This window comes from Buteo buteo, chromosome 15 (assembly GCF_964188355.1).
Source record: "Buteo buteo chromosome 15, bButBut1.hap1.1, whole genome shotgun sequence".
Taxonomy (NCBI): domain Eukaryota; kingdom Metazoa; phylum Chordata; class Aves; order Accipitriformes; family Accipitridae; genus Buteo; species Buteo buteo.
Genome location: NC_134185.1, coordinates 10133047 through 10151012, shown reverse-complemented (window position 1 = coordinate 10151012; position 17966 = coordinate 10133047).

Sequence of the window (17966 nt, the reverse complement as noted above, 5' to 3'; positions counted from 1 at the left end):
TGGGATAAGTCACTTGCCACCAAAGAACTGAATTTGTTTTAAGAAGTCTGCACTTCCTAAATAATGGGAATGCTTGTAATGATTAGTTCCTTTTCTTCCATGAGATAAAGGATTTAAATTATGCAATTGTGACAGTGTCTGTGGTAATTATACCTCTGCAATACAGAACATATTATTTTCATGGACAAGGTAGTTTTTATTAAAAAGCAGTTTCAGGATTTGTTTTCAATAGCAAGCTAGACTTGAAGAAAAAGTCATGCTTACAAAAGAAGCAGGGGAGATTTGAAACAAATTAGCAATTTGATTAAATTCTGTCATGCCAAATATATTTTTGCCCAATGGGAAGAGGGGAAGGAGAAGACATACAATTACTGCTTATGTTCATCAAAAGAGTCCCCTGCAGGGCCAGGTGACAGTGGGAAAATATGCACTTCAGGCTCGCTGAAACCGAAGGAAAAAAGAAGGTAATGTTTTGCACCTTGGCATCACCTCTGGATTTCTGCAGGCATATTACAGAATTTCATGCCGGTTTCATTATTTTTTTTTTAAACACTTCTTAGAGCATCACATTCCCATCTCTAAACACCCTTGTGAACATGTCAGCAAAATAATACCCACTGGTCAAAACATTTACATTTAGCTCAGCTCTTTTCTCTGGTTATTTAGCTTGGCATTTCTTCAAGTAATGCTCTGAGGTGCTTTGAGGCACTCTGCAGTTGGGGATTGTGTCAAGTTCATGTTTTCCTCAACGCCTGTATTTCTCTATTATGCTGCCATTCCTTCTCTTCAGTGAAGGTTGAGGTGAGGGAGGAAGAGAGAGGGAATAAAGCGTTTGCTGCTCTTCACCTCCACCAACACATGAAATCATCCCAAGCTAGTAATAAGACAACAGGCGTTATTTTCAAGTCCACGTTTTCCTAAGTGACAGATACTGAAGAGCCCAAGTCAACTTCAGATAAGGGCACTGCAGCTTTCATCAGTTCATTCTAGTTTTAACTACCACTCAGGCTGGGTAGTACATTCAGTCCCAGCACAGACATCTATACAGTCAATTGTGTTTCTCAAAAAAGGATTCACCAAAATCAGTGTGCTTGGCAGGAAACAACCTGGCTGATGATCCCATAGGTGCATATGAAGCCAGCCCCTGTCAAAAAGGCACTAAATGAGGGAACTCTGCATCCCCTGAGGAGTCATGGCCATGGTGCCTCACCTGCACGTAGCTCTCCGTGTCTAAGCCAGCACAATCCCAGGACAGAAGCCACACTTGGGCTGTTTTAAGGTCACAGGTTAGTCACTGCTGCCCTAAAGCTCAGTGGCCAGCACTGCTTTGAGAAGCAGGACATGCCGATCCTGCTGCTCCACAAGCAGAAAGGACTGAAGGTCTCCCACATTTAAGGATGCTGCCCTGCTTACTAGTGGCTAATAGGTTTCTTACCACAGAGAAGGAGCATTTTTTCAAACTGAGCAGTTTCACAAGTACTAGGATAGACACTATCACAGCATCAGCCCGAAGCAGTTTTTTCCAGTGCCTAGGAGTTCACATTCTATTTGCTGGTGCCACCATTGCTAAAACTATTTTCAACACTTTGCAACACACAAACCTGGATTGGAAAGAAAATTTCACTCACTAAACCTTATGATCAGTTGCATCTTTTAATTCCAAAGGGATGGATGACTAGTGGACATAGAAGTAGGCTAAGCCAATTGTACCTCAGTTTGCTTTTCCAAGAGTCTGAAGCCAAAGCATCTGCTGAGGTACCCCACGCATAGGCTGCATCCTTATTTAGTCAGGACCATCCCTTTCTGAAAACAGTGCCAAAGAAGAAGTGTGGGCCAGCCGTATCTTCCATCATATAGAGCACTGAGTACAACAGCTACTCAACAAAAGTCTTGAGTAATATTTATTTATTTACAGCAAAAACAGGACAGGCAGCTTTCCTGAGCAACAGCGTTGACTATCTTCTTTGGGCTAATGGAAGCAGTCTTTAACAAGCCTAGGGGAAAGGCCTTCTCTACAACAGGGCTGTCTTCACGGACCCTCTTCCCAAGAGACTACCTGTCATCTTTCTACTAAAATCTTTGCCTGGGGTTTGCTTCCCAAGATGTTCATGTAAGTTCATTGACAGGATGCAGGTCCCACTCTGCGTGAGTTGTGGACATAGAAGTAGGCTAAGCCAGTTGTACCCTGCGTGCTGTCAGAGGGCTCTTACATTCTTGGCATCCTGGCAAAGCTCCCCAGTACCTGCTGGGCAAGGGATGGCCAGCAGTTTTCCATTTTGTCAGGAACAAGTAGCTGATTTGATGAGGGAAGTATGAGGAGACTGAAGCATCTTCATTAAACCAAGTTCTCAGCTTTAAATCTGAGATATAAGGAGGTCAGGACTGAGGATGAAAGTGGAATGTCCTGCTGACGTTGTGGCCTCACCAAAGACCAGCAAGGTCAGAAAACCCCATCAGAGCGGGGATAACCCTGGCTTCCTAGACTCAAGGTGCTTTGAGCTGAACGTGCATAGAGCCCCAGCCTAAACAACGAGGGGACTTTCTGCGGTTGCAGGGTCAGTCACCTCCGATGTATAACAAGAGAAACCCCTGTGCCTGCGTGATGGATTTATCCTGCACGAGGCGCACGCTTACCTATCAAGCAGCGCACATTAAGAGATACTCCCAGACAACCCCGCTTCTCTGGGTCCTGGTCTGTTAGCTCCTTTTTCTAGCGTTCAGGTTGTGTGAGCAACTCAATACACAATTCACAACCGTTGGTGCCGTGCTTAGAATTAGATTAACTCCTAATAGCCTTACCAAGAGGAGATTCCACTGCATTAAAAAATGTATATAGTCATTATTTATTGAGTAAAAATTCACTGTCTTTGGGTTTCACTGTACACAGCTTAAAAGGATGTAAATTCTGAACTTGCCTCACACTCATACTCTCTTGAGTACATAAAATTTATTTGCAAACACTGCCATGATACTAGTCTATTGAAAGGGGAAATAAAAGAAACATGCTTTCACTTAGGAAGCCGGCTGGACTGCCAAAACCACTGCATGCCATTAGCAATACAACTGTGTGTGGAATACAGACAAAAATTGTATTCTGTGCCTCCTTCTGTAGGATTTTGCCCACCTGAGACATACTCTGGTCTTGTCAGTGTCCTGTTTTATTAAACATGACATTCTTCTTGTTGGCTTTATTCCCAGTGAGGGGAATCTGAACTAAGTGCTGTTCCAAACCAGCCATGGCATGGTTCAGCTATTTTCTCTCTTATACTGAACAACGCTTTCATTACTATGGTAACTATCCAGTTGTTACAGGATTAGGGTAGCAAATCACTTTTGGTAATTATTTCTTAATTTCCTCAAAAAGGGAACTCTTTCTTATACTGCTATATCTACATATGTTCTGGGCGGCAGAGATATTCACTAATTACTGAACCTTTATATATCCATGCCTGCAAAAGGAAAAAAACCAACAACAAATCCTGCAAGAAACCCACATCCCATGCTGGCAAAGGGATCTCTGCCATACGCAGAAGCAAGGCTATGTGCATTTTCCAGGTTCATGGCATAAACTTGGTTTCAGGGTTGGACTACAGAAACTAATACTGAGAATCAAAGCCAGACACCTTAAAACACAAGCTTGCCTGTCAGATCAGGACACCTCACTGTCTTGCTCTGATACACCATTTGGCTTTTTAATAGATTAAACTGTTCAGGCACAATCCAAGCTGTCCATCAGTCTCAGTTTATGGCTTCTGGTATAACAACTACAGATCAATGACACCACAAACCCAACCACTGACGCAGCACAGACAAAACCAGGAGCATTAAATCTGCTGCCCAATTTTGCTGGAGGACACATTGGGATATCAAAGTAGAGTTCACCGCAAGTTCTCTCAATGGCAACAGATGGGCTGATGAAGCTGAAACAGGTGTCTTTGTAGTACTAGTAGTCATTAAAAGGTTAATAATTGATCTCAAGCTGTTCAGTTATTTTCAGTTATTTTTAATCATCCTTAGTGTGCAGTATACAGATTTCATTATTTTTTCTGCTACCTTAAAGAATAGACAAAATTAGAATTTCTAATTTAAAAATAAGCAATTATGAACAGGATCCATGGGCTTTCTTCACTTCTGGCAAAGGATGAAAAAGGAAAGGAGCCGCACTGAATTTTTCTTTGCAGTCACTTTGAAGTAGTCATAGTAATAATCAGGAAGAGACTACATAAAAGTTCAGCCTCTGCTTACAAATTTTGTTGCCAGATCTTAGTAATGAATGTTTAAGAAATTATTTTCCAAAGCTTTATGGTCTGGGAAAAGCTCTTTAGTAGCCATAGATACGCCGATATATTTTATTACAAAATTATTCTTATCTTACTAAAAGAATGCCAGGGAATACTATACATTTAAGTGTTCACCAAGATAAGTTACATATTCATCACAAGGCCTTATCAAGAGAGAGGCTGGCAAATCTCTCCCTTACATAGGCAAGACACCATGTTCTTATGTCCTTAACATGTGCTAAAGGGTTGGGGGTGTTTTTTTAATCTTAACAAGACGTGGTTTGCTGGGAGATGTTATTTCTTCTCTTAGACAAACTGAAATAGGAGAAAAAAATAAGGGCACACCAGCTTTATGTCTGAAACAGATACAGACTGCAGGCTGAAATTTGAGATGGTTGATCTGAATTTACTGATTCTGTTCACCAGTTATTCAGCTTAAGGGGAAAGGAAAGAGAGCAGCGTGGAGCAGAGGAGAGCGCTGCCGCGAGGAACGGTGAGCACTGTGTTAGTCACAGGGGACGGAGACACACACACAAGTCATTAGTGATGTTGAGCATCTGGGCTACATTCATGTATATGAGGTGGTTGGAGCCCTTAAATTGGAGGGAGTAGGTGCAGAGAGACATTTTGAGACAACAGCACTGGTGAGGTAAGCTAAGCTAGAGATTAGTCTCATTGGACAAAGTGATGTATAAACAACAAGTCTGAAAAACGACTCACCAAACATCCTGTATAAGCAGAAACTGGTATGTTATCGATACAGAATTTCCTTCCTTGCCCTTGTTCACTGACCATTTGTGGTTCTGCAGGACACCGTTGTGAAGGCCTGATCAAAGTTCCTCCTGAGTGGAGTTTTTGAGAGGCTACATCTCAAATATAAAGAAAGAAACTCTTTCCATCCAAGTGAAAGCTCAGAGAAGATCCTAACTGCTTTCAATGTGGTGCTACTCTCCTGCAAAAAGAGGAGAAGCAAGGTTAACAATTTCCTTCAGAAAGGGGATCGATACAACATCAAAACCATGCTGGACTGCCCAGCCAGTCCAGTCTGCCTCCTCTCCCACGCGGCACGTAAAGCCCTTTCAGCAACTCTTGCCTACCCCAATTGGGTTTAGCCTGTTAAGAGGATTCAGTCCTGTATATCCAAGGAGTCAAGAAAGCCTATTACTGAAATTCCCCAGATTTTGTCACTTAATATTAGGTAAACAGTATAATTTGTAAAACATCTCTCCAATTGTCCTTGTGAGAGTCTAGGAGACGAGTTCAAAAGACAAACAAAACCTCATAGGTTCACATTTGAAATAACCGATGTATTTTTTTAATGTGAATAAAACACCTGATAAGGCCTTGGTAGCAGCTTGCATCATCAACCAAGAGAAATGCGTGAACGAGCTGACTTCAGTTAGCGGAAGACCAAAGCTATATGACTGAAAATCCATTAGGTCTGCTCTTTTGGAGGGATGAGTGGTTTGCTTAAACCAGAGCATATGGTGGGTCAAACACCCGCTCTGCAAGCTGGCTCTCTGCGGGAGCTGGCACACTCCACTTTTTCTCCAGTATGCATTGGCCCATAGTCCCTGCGGTCTGCGAGACGAGCCCTGCACTTCTCCTTACACAACTGACCGCTCTTCGGCAGATGCAAGAGGAGGTGCAAGGCTTGCAGAAGCATTTTGGCAGGGTCCATCTTTACTGTATGCACAAAGTCCAAAGTTAGTGGAGTACCTGTCCTATAGTACCAGTATCCCTCACATTAAGAGCCTGAACAGAGTCAAAGCAGCCTCCACAGAGCTGCATGGCTTCCAGGCTGCACGCTTGGGAGGGCTGGTCAAGTCCCTGGCTGTTTCTCAAGAAGAGGACATAGCAGTAATTCAGCATGTAAATTCTGAAGCTTTGCTGGCAAGTTTTCTACAGTTTGTGAAACAACAATAGGGAACATATTAAATTATTAAACTCGTTTCACTGGTTTCAAAAGATGCAGAAGAATCTCTGCATGTAAGTCCTACTACCCAGGAAATCTATTATTTAAGATTTCAATGTTCAGTATTCTTTACAGGAAAATAATTTCACAGGATTTTCTGCACTGAAAAAGAACATTGTTCATTTAGCAAGTGTACTGAAGCCCTGTTAATAGACTTATTTTTCCTGGAAGGAATGATGTAGAATCTTGAAGGGACAGAAGATGGATTTAAGATGGTTATTTAAACACTTCTCTGGATTTAAACGTGCTGCCATGTATAACCTACTCTGCTTTTAGTCATTCATCTTGTTGAATGGCTAAGGGCAGAGGGTTGGTGAAGACCACCTTACCTGAAACTCAGAGCAACTGTGGCATTTAGGAGCAAACCCCACTGCTCCAAACAGTCGGAGTTACCAGAGGCATTGGATGCACTTTTGAACAGTGGCTCAGCCTGCTGCGGCGGTGGAAGAGAGCTCTTCCTTAAGACACACATGACAATTGCTCAAGCCGGTGGGCACCGAGGCACTCAGCTGCTCCTTGTGCCTCTTGGAGTTAGCTTTCCTGGCCCTGCACTTAGGTACCTACCTTCAGGTTCCTAATTTTTAGAAGTCTCGCTCCCAACATTTAACACAGTTATGTTTTATGTAACCTCCTTTCTCCCTCCTCCCCGTGGTCTAACAGCATCTGCAGAGGTCTTTCATCATTTAGAGCATTAACAACTGTATGGAACATTCAACACAGTAAAGGCTTTTTTCATTTTATAGTGCACAGAAGCCCCTAGATTATAACCTTCCTGGCCATAATTTCTTTCCTTTCATCTCCCAAACAGCTGACGTTTAGAGCTGTCACTCGTATCTCCCTCATTGCCATCTGGGAGCGTGCATCGGAGCAGCACCACCCTGGCTTCTCCTGAACGCTCTTCCTTGCTATGGTCACCATTCCGGGTGTAGTTTTCACAACTTTAACTGAAGCAGATGACTCTTGTCTAGAACGGTTTGTCTCCCCTTCACCTCTTTCGGAGCCAATGCTCAGCATTTTGCTTTGTGTTCTGCATTGACCTACGTTTGATCGAGAGGGACACAGTTGAAAGCAGAGACTGACAAGGCCAGAAGGGGAAGCAAGACGACCCCCTTCTCCCCCTCCTGAGCTGGTCAAGCGGTTTAGCAACTTTTTTGCATCTTTATTGGGAATGAGCCAGGCATTTCCTCTGAATTAGTGAGGAGAAAGTTTGTATCATACTGTGCTTTAACTAACATATCTGGCTTTAGATATTGCTGTGGTTTAACCCCAGCTGGCAATTAAGCACCACACAGCCACTTGCTCCCTCTCTCCCTTCCCCCCACAGTGGGATGGGGGAGAGAACTGGGGGAAAAAAAAGTAAGACAGTTTAATAGGATAGAAAAAGAAGGGAAAATAATGATAATAATAATGAGACAATATATAAAACAAGCGATGCACGATATGATTGCTCACCACCCGCTGACCAATGCCCAGCCAATCCCCAAGCTGTGATGCCTGTCGGCTAATTCCCCCCAGTTTATATACTGGGCATGACGTCACATGGACTGGAATATCCCTTTCACCAGTCGGGGTCAGCTGTCCCGGCTGTGTCCCCTCCCAACTTCTTGCACACTCCCAGCCTCCGCTGGCAGGGCAGTATGAGAAGCTGAAAAGTCCTTGACTTAGTATAAACACCGCTCAGCAACAACTAAAACATCAGTGTGTTATCAACATCACTGTCATCCTAAATCCAAAACTCAGCACTATACCAGCTACTAATAAGAAAATTATTCCAGCTGAAACCAGGACAAGCAGGCATTGGCAACAGCTTCTCTTGCATGACTAACAGTTTAGTCAATTTGAGCAGCATGAAGTTATTCCTCTGCCACATAATCTCGAGTCTCTTGCCCACCCCCCCATTTTCTGCCAGGTGGATATATACGTATCTGTGTACCTTCCACAAGTGATTCGACCTTTTTGTTTTACTTGCTTTTAAATTCACAATGACTAGATCTTCCTCGCCCCATCTCAGTGCATTTTAAACGGCTTCTTTATTTCAAATAGGAGAAAATATTTCCCACAGGACCTTGTTTTCTACCTGCAGATGCAAATACAGCCAGGCTTGCCAGCACGTACATTTCAATTAGAAACATTTGCAAGTTGATGACAAAACCCAGGCGTTCCTCTTTGACCTCTACAAGCCCAAGCAATAACAGAATCAATAAATCCCTTGAGAAGGTACAAAACACGCCAGGTCAGTGCACCCCTCATGGTTAAATGCAGAAGGATATGAAGGTGGAAGGAACAGTCTGCTGGTTTAAGGTTCCATACCAGCATCTGCATCCTAGGGATCTCTTCATTCCCTTCTGGGGCATCCGGCACCGCTCCTGGCAGATGCCAGATGTTTGGACTTAGCAGCCAGCACAGGCTTGACACTTTTCTGCACCTACTAGAATTTCTTACCTGTGTTGCCACAGCAACTCAGCATGTCCAGCTTGTGTGAAGACAGTAATGTGTTTCCATGGGAACGAAGCATCCAGGCCTGCGTTGAAACTTCGGCTAGGGAAAACATGAAATTTGGCCAATAAAAGGAAAATCAAGGGATGAAAGGCGGGTAGTTAACTAAGAGGAGAATCTGTATTGCATACGCATAGGACTGTATGGAGAGACAGCCAGGGAATATTTACTCTGGCCCAGGACTAAGTAAATTTGGACTCTGACTAGAATGTCAAGTTACTGATCTCACACACACTAAGACAGCTCTATAAAAACATGAACTGAGTTTTTTCCCCGCAGTGATCGTCAACTTTAATATTTACAATATCTGCTCAAGAAGCTGAAATATGGGACCAGGGTATGGAGAGTTTGGGGCTTTTTCAATCCAAATTTCTCTACATTTATGCTGGTAGCCTAGGAAAATCACATAGCCCCTGAGTAGATTTATATACCTGTAAAAAGCAATAAAATGAAGCAAGATTATTCTTGCTAATGATTGTGTGAAAACATGTATGTTAATAAGATCATTTAAAATAAGATCAGGAAAATCATAAAACTATTAATCTTTTAGTAGTGTATCATTAAAAAAAAATATATATATATACAGGAAAAACCTGCATTGAAGAAAAAAAATAATAAAAAGAAAACCTAAAACTAGTTTCGCAGCACTTTGTAAGTATTGTCACAGAAAGACTCCAAAGGAAACATTCCAGCTACACTTGGAAAAATCTCTGCTTCAGTTCTAATCAGATATTATTACTTTGTATCACTAGTAATCAAAGACCTAAATAATGAGACAGGAGATTTAGGCAACCAACTTCAGATGTATAGAAAATATCGTCTGACAGGCATGAATGGAAGAAAAAAAAAAAAAAAAAGACCCTGTATATAGGTCTGGCTTCCCACCGAACATCTCAAACGGCGCTGGGCACCCTGAACCCCACACCCAGCTCAGCGGAACCAACTCTCAGCCCTGCGCGGGCTGTGCCGATTTGAGCTCTAGTGGTTACAAAGGGAGCTCAGACACTTAGCTCAGCTGCAGGCACCTCATTTTAGGCATCTCAGATTCAAGCTAAATCCTGTTCTGGGGAGACTGTCAAAATAGACAGCCAAAACTGAGGGTAGATATTAGGAAGAAGTTCTTCCCTGTGAGGGTGGTGAGGCACTGGCACAGGTTGCCCAGAGAGGCTGTGGCTGCCCCCTCCCTGGCAGTGTCCAAGGCCAGGTTGGATGGGGCTTGGAGCAACCTGGTCCAGTGGAAGGTGCCCCTGCCCATGGCAGCAGGATGGGAACTAGATGATCTTTAAGGTCCTTTCTGATGCAAAACATTCTATGATTCTACAAAACCCTGAACTGTAAGGCGTTTACATTTCTTTAATGATGTTTTTTCTGTCATTCCCCTCCTGCCCCGTAACTTTCAAACATCTAATAATGTGTATGGATGAAAGAATGGGAAAAATATCTCACCTTGACAAAAAGAGTCATGGTACTTCCAACATCATCCTATAAAGAAAAAAAAATCGTTACAAGTTAGTGCTTATATGAGCAGATATAATTGTGTATAAAACACATGCTGAAATATACCTAACTACAGAACGTCTCACACACACACACACAAAAAGTGCCATCGATTAGAGCACAACTAAAAAGCAGAACAGGCGTTGAATTTGCCTGCCTGCTGCTAGTTTTCCTGCCTTTGGTAAGGCAGGCTTTTCCTGCCTAGTTTTCCTTTCCTCTTTGGAATGAAACTCTTCCTGGGCTTGTGATGAACCATCAGACTTTGACCATGGATCCTAAGGCTGGGAAAGCCTCAGATGAGCTTGACCATCTTGCCTAAAAATTGGCTGCTGCCAAGAGGACAGGTTCTGCCTGACCAGGGGCTGGCAAGAGCTACAGCACATCAGTTCTGAGTTATAAGCATGAAAATTAAATTCACTTTTTAATTACAGTTGTGGTGTAGCAGGGTGTCAGTACCTGTGTGTACCCAGTGCACTTGACCCTCTGTAATTGAACTGGCACAATTAATTGACTCGTCATTATGGGAGCTCACTGGAGGAGAATTTGGGACAGTTCTTGAAATTCCCCCAGGCAGCTCCCACTGCATCTCATCCCATTTGTGTGCTTAAATGTGTTAATTAACATCAGGGGTGGTCCCTGCTACAGAATTGATCAACTTTTACATAGATAAGATGTTTGTAAATAGTTAAGATAAGTTATTCCTACAGAAACACTAATGTAAGACCAAGGAGAGTCTCTTCCGCATAGTTAAGACATTTAAGAGATGCTTTGTCCGTACTGAAGACAATCAACAGCAATGCATCGTGCACGTTCTGGAGTGTTGACGTGGGACTGTGTGTTACAAGAACTGGGCAGAACCAGCTCCGAGAGCCTCACCTGGTCCAGCTGCTAATGCTGCCGCAAAGCCCGTTGCAACAGAGACTCTTGTCGCCATCCAGTCAGCAACCGACTGTCCCGGCTGGGAGATCCGATTCCCCACTGCGAGCCAAGTTCCCACTAAATTACATTTTCTTTTTTAACAAACACTGTCTAAGAGTATCTGAGCAACCCCAGCTACGTAATTCGCCCTTCCCCTTGTGTCAGCCTTGATACTCATCTCACTCCTCTTGGCAAGCTGAATCAACTCAAGGTGGCAAGAACTTATCCAGGAGAAGAAACAGATGAAAATTCACTACTTTAAGGAGCTAAATGACCTCCTCGAGGTGCTTCACCAAGCAGAGTTGTCCACAGCTTGCCGGCGAGGCCGTGGGGGACAGCACCTTTCCCCAGCACCCAACTAGGGGCTCAGCGCAGCCATGGGAGTAAACGCGGGCAGCCGGTCCCCTGCTGCAGCTCATTGCCATGGGTTGCCACGAATGGTCGTCTTTGCTTTCACCTACTCGTTAAAGGTGCACACGTTTTATCCTTCACTGTTTTATCAAAGAAAAACTGTTCGGCTGAGTCCAGTGACTTCGCTGATAAGGCTTCCCCTCCCCCCTTATTTGTAATAGATGAGTATAGTTTCATATAAACTAATACATTGCTTTCCAGGTATATTATTTGATTATTACTGTCTCTGCAAGCTTTCATCTGTCATCTCTAATCACCCAGTTCTGGTCTATTAGGATTTCCTGTTGTAAAAACCTGTGGTCAGTATACATAAACAGTATCTACATTCTATTACTTTTAGCAAAGCAAGAATGACTCGAATTGTGAATTAATTGATTTTTTTTAATTTCCCTAAAGAGTACTTCTCTACCTCCTATTAACTATTTCTACCTCTAAAACCATTCAATATGATATGTAGTCTTAATCTGATTTGCAGGTATTAAAAAAGAGTAAACAAGCCAGACACAGCCACTGAATATCCCTACAACTCCAAATCATAAGAATTCCTCCTTTTTAATGGATGTATTTTTTCCTAAGCTGACTAGCTACCACACCATAAGTAAAGGCACGGTATGGGAAAACTGCAGGATACTCCAGTATCCAAATTTACAAATTTTGTCCAGTAATCTAATACTGTAGGCAAAGTTGCTTGTTATTTATGTACAAAAACACACATATAGCTACAACACTGCAATGGCTGTATGCTTCAAGGAGAAAAATCAGCTACTGCTGCTGTCGTCCTTACTGTAAAACAACAGGTTAAGTGAATATACATGTGAAAATCATGATAAACAGAGGAGGTATGTAGTGTTCAGAATATGATGGGTGGGTTATGCTCTTCAGCAACAGAATCTGCATGAAACTGAACTATGGATTAACAGGAATTGTTACTGTGACAAAGTAAGTTTGCACACATATTCATAGAATCGAAGGATAATTTGGATGTGAAGCAACCTCAGGAAGTCTCTAGTCCAGACCAGGCTGCTCAGGGCTGTATCCAGATCTAGAAAGCCCCCGAGGGCGAAGACTGCATCAACTCTCCAGCAGGCTCTTCCAGCCAAAGTTTCTGCAGAATCCTATTCAAGAACTGTGCTGGAAGCATTTGTCTGAAGATCTGAAGTACTCTATTTCTCTGGCATGTTTTATAAGTCACAGAAGCTGCTTTGCGATATACCTTATAAACACCAGCTCACAGAGGAATGCAGAACAGTTGCAGGAATGTGCCTGGTTGATAGCACGACCAGCAATAAAGGTTAATTACAAGAGAAAACCAGACTGTCAGCAGCTCCATTTTAACAGCCACAAAAGGCTGTGATGCTACCTAATGCAAACAGGCAGACCATAAGCATCACTGCCTTCAAAAAACCATTTTCACTTGTTAATAAAAATTAGCCTTGATTTTAGATGTTCAGCCTGATGTCCATCATGTTAGGAATTTTTTATAAAACTTATAATCTGCAAAAACTCTTTCGAGTATTAGAACATTGTAAGTAAAACTTAAAAGTTACACTTCAACCACTTTTAACAAATAGTGTCATATCTAGATTAGAAAGTTGAAATAATGTCAAATGGCCATTTGTTGCTAAGCTACTCATGCAAAGCAAGTTATGAGTAATAACAGATCTATTCAAAACTTTCAAAAGGAAATCAGAGGCTTTTAGAAGTATGACAATTCATCCTAAATTACATCTTAAAAATCCTCAAAGTGCCTGAAGTTTTGAGAGCCTATCTTGGGGGAAACAAGAAACTCTGCTCATCTCACTAGAAAGTCCACTTCGGAACTTGTAAACGAGTGTTCCTCAACTCCACTATAGATGCCAAATTATGACTGCTCTCAACTACACACTTGCATGTGATCTGGATTTCAACTGTTGCAAAAATATGCTTAAATAGGTATTTTCCCAATTGGAAATGTAGAATGCCATGCTTAAAGAGGTCCTCCAGAAGTGGTCTAGAAGGAATCACCATAGGGATACCATCCTTGACAAGGTCAGAGCAACGAAGACTGTAGGTGGAATTGAACATTTGGGGACTATTCTCCTTTTTCCAAACCATGCAGCTCAAGGAGCCACATTACAGACCTATCTGCAAGGGAAGAATGAGAGCGGGGAAATGTGTCGGTCTTCTACAACAGCATTTTATGAGATAGTGAGTTCATAAGAAGTAGTTTGTTTCTGAAAATTCCCATTCAAATTGTGATTTAACATGGAGATTTTGTGCGTGTAATTTCCACAAATCTGTGTGGTCTCTTTGTGTTTTACTTAGGTTTTGGTTGGTTGGATTTTAAAACTGCAAAATCAGGATGCAGCAGTCTGATGTAAAGGGCAGAAGATATATTTCCAAGATATTGATAATATACCTTCTCGTGAGGGAGGAGAAGAAACTGTTTATTTCAAGTGCATGTAGCGTGAGCCACTGATGTTAAGAGGTCACTGACTCATAAAGATTATGACCATCTTTTAAAATAAGGTGGGTGTTTTGTACAGTTTTTAATGCAGGGTTTTTTCTAGAAAAGCAGCTAAGGGTTAGTATGATAAAAGATACATCTACATGGAGGTTTCTGTGGCTACTCTCAAAAATCAGTTTACCTCAGAAAAAAAATGCATGGGAGGAGACAACAGAGCAAATTTTTGCACCTTACTATGTAATGAATCCCCTCCAGAAGAGTCAGAATGACTGATGCAGTGAAATAATAAACACTGTGTAAACAAAACATTAGAATCTGTTTTTTGGTTAATGAAGACCTACTGACTAATTGCATTCTTCAAATTCCTTATATACTGGGTGGTTTTATTAAGGATGCTTTTCTATAAACAATTATCTCTTAATGAACATACAAACATCCCCTTGAGCAGCAGCAGAGAAATGATCAACTACACCACATCAGCTCCTCCTTGTTCTAATCAGGCTTTGAATATGTAAGTATTCCAGAACTAGAACTGATATATTTGTAAATTGGATTTTCCTATAAGCAGTTGTCTTCCTCACATTTAGTAAAGACAAGAAAACCCAAGAATCTGAGTTTTTAAAAATACAGCTGGCAAGTTACTGTTAAAATTTATCATCCCTTTTCACTATGAGTAGCATGCAGCGGCTGGCTATAAAGCTGGATTCTCCCTCTCTACTCTGCTCTCGTGAGACCACACCTGCAGTACTGCGTTCAGCTCTGGGCCCCCAACATGAGAAGGACACGGACCTGTTGGAGCGGGTCCAGAGGAGGGCCACGAAGATGATCAGAGGGCTGGAGCACCTCTCCTGTGAAGACAGGCTGAGAGAGGTGGGGTTGTTCAGCCTGGACAAGAGAAGGGTCCAGGGAGACCTTACAGCAGCCTGCCAGTACCTAAAGGGGAGGAAAGATGGGGAGGGACTTTTTACAAGGGCCTGTAGTGATAAGACAAGAGGTAACAGCTTTAAACGGAAAGAGGGTAGGTTTAGATTAGCTGTAAGGAAGAAGTTCTTCCCTGTGAGGGTGGTGAGGCACTGGCACAGGTTGCCCAGAGAGGTTGTGGCTGCCCCATCCCTGGCAGTGTCCAAGGCCAGGTTGGATGGGGCTTGGAGCAACCTGGTCCGGTGGAAGGTGTCCCTGACCATAGCAGGGGAGTTGGAAGTAGCTGATCTTTAAAGGTCCCTTCCAACCCAAACCATTCTGTGATTCCATGATGATCCTAAAAGAAGGCACAAACACTAACTCACTGTTTAATGCTCAAGATGTCACACACCCCAGGATCATCAGCCTTTTTCTCTCCCCCAGTGCAATGGGATCCTCGCAGCACACTGGTCCAAGTGATAACTTTATGTTGATTCATGGATGATCTTGTCCAGGAATCGCCAACCTCTCCCCTTTACTACATCAGATTTAGACATTCCATTTTTATTATGAACAGAAACACTTCTGAATTCAGTGCTTGATAGTGACTGACAATGAATGAATCAGAAACTAATTACCAACAGCAACCATTCCCAAGTTTTCAAAGGTAAAACATTTGCATATTGAGACCTCCAGGGATGTCTCTTTTGCATGGCACAGTCTTCTTTTGCTCATCAATAACATCAGCATCTCAGTATTACAGGTTTTGATGGAGTATTAATATTTCCAGGAAAAATACAGTTTCAACAAGCCATGGAATTAGACCCCTCTTTTCCCTGTGGACAGATACAGCCCGAGGTCCAGGCACTTTACTCCAACCCCATGAAGATCTGACCTGGAAGAACCACCACAGCAGAACACCTCTGTACTCAGCATCTTGTTGGACTTGAGAGGGCAGCTACCAATTTGGTTGCTTTCCTTGTTTCATGTTTGAGGTATTTAAGATCCACATGCCTTACGACACTGAACATAACCAATCACGTCAGGGTTGTCCCTGCTTCAGGATGACAATCCTAAAGTCTCCAAGAGCACAACTTCCTTCAAGCTCCAACTGTAAACAGCAATTACCAATAGTAGACCAGATTGGAAACAAACTTTCAGAAACCAAAGGGGATGCACGCTAACTGCAGACTTCACAACCTTCTACGCCTATTCTGAAGTACTTCCACATCCACGATCACCGCCTGGACTGCAGGAAGCCTTTGAGAAGTCATCATCTATTGACAAATATGGCTTATGTCCTAAAGAAAAGGATAAAGTCATTGATGTACTTACTGTGTCACAACAGCCATTTATCCAAAACACTTTCTATTGTCCTTCCGGATAAAGGCAGATAAGGACAAGCAAAGCACAAAGGGTAGGATATTGGCAAAGTAACCTGTTAAAACCAAAAAGCCTGAGAGGGAGGCAATTAATGAAATTCTTTTACACCGGAGACCGTCCCATCAGATATTAGGTGATGGGAACATGAGAAATTTCTCAGTATCCTATGGAAGATGTAAAGTTTAATCATTAACACCAAAATGTAATTTTTTAAGTCACCACAGTATCTTGCGTTTGTGGCAGAAAAAACATTCAATGAATTTTATTATTTTGTTTTTCCAGCATAGCACTGATGTTTCTGGTCAGCAGAAGAAAAACATGTTGTGCTAGTTTTAGCTGGGATAGAGTTAATTTTCTTCATGGCAGCTAGTATGGGGCTGTGGTTTGGATTTGTGCTGGAAACAGTGCTGATAACCCAGGGCTGTTTTGGTCCCTGCTGAGCAGGGCTTACCCAGAGCCAAGGGCTGTTCTGCTCCTCACCCCACCCCACCAGCGAGGAGGCTGGGGGGGCACAAGGAGCTGGAGGGGACACAGCCGGGACAGCCGACCCCGACTGACCGAGGGATATCCCAGACCATAGGACGTCATGCTCGGCACATAAAGCTGGGGAAGAAGAAGGAAGGGGGGACGTTGGGAGTGATGCCGTTTGTCTTCCCAAGTCCCCGTTCGGCGTGATGGAGCCCTGCTGTCCTGGAGATGGCTGAACACCTGCCTGCCCATGGGGAGTGGGGAATGGATGCCTTGGTTTGCTTTGCTTGTGTGTGTGGGTTTTGCTTTACCTATTAAACTGTCTTTGTCTCAGCCCATGAGTTTTCTCACTTTTACTCTCCTGATTCTCTCCCTCATCCCAGTGGGAGGGAGTGAATGACCAGCTGTGTGGGGCTGAGTTGCTGGCTGGGGTTAAACTTGTTCAGAGGTTTGTAGTACAAATCTCCACAAATAATGCAGTACAAAATTATAACTGAAAACATTTAGACCCTTCTAGATGATAAAATGATGATACTACCACTGTCTCTTCTGAAAGAACTTGTGACCTATGAGCAATGACTGACAACCGGATCCTTTTCTAACTTCAAGTCCAATAAATGAGAGGGCATTGAAGCGATGACAGCTCAGTTAAGCATAGCCAGTCACTGTCAGATATAAATTTGACCTTTTTAAAGGGTATTATGAAAACATTTTTTATGAATGCTGAGGTATTAATGCCACAACCGCAAGTCTGGCTTCTTAGGAGGAAGAAGTACCCCTTCAACACAACAGGAGGATGTAAACAGTACTAGATGTCATATGAAACAATGCCCACAGATATTACTAAGAACATCTACAAGGGGGGTAGCTGCTTTGCTGCTTTTTTCTCCAAACTGCTATTAGACAGCTGATGACTGCCTCATGATAACATACTTTTAATAATGCAGTAAAAAACCCACTGATTCAAATAACCTCATTTAATACTACTGCAACATATCAAATATTGCTAGGCACTTCTATGGTCCTTAACCTAGTACCTGCAGGCCACAAGCTGTCATGTTTTTACTCTCAAAATGTCTCATGACAAGGGATGCCCGATATCAGTGAGGTCACACAGAAAGTTTTGTGGGACACCAAGACTCTGTGCCCCTGTTCTGAGCTCTCAGCTGGTATCCTAAGCTTGTGCAAACCT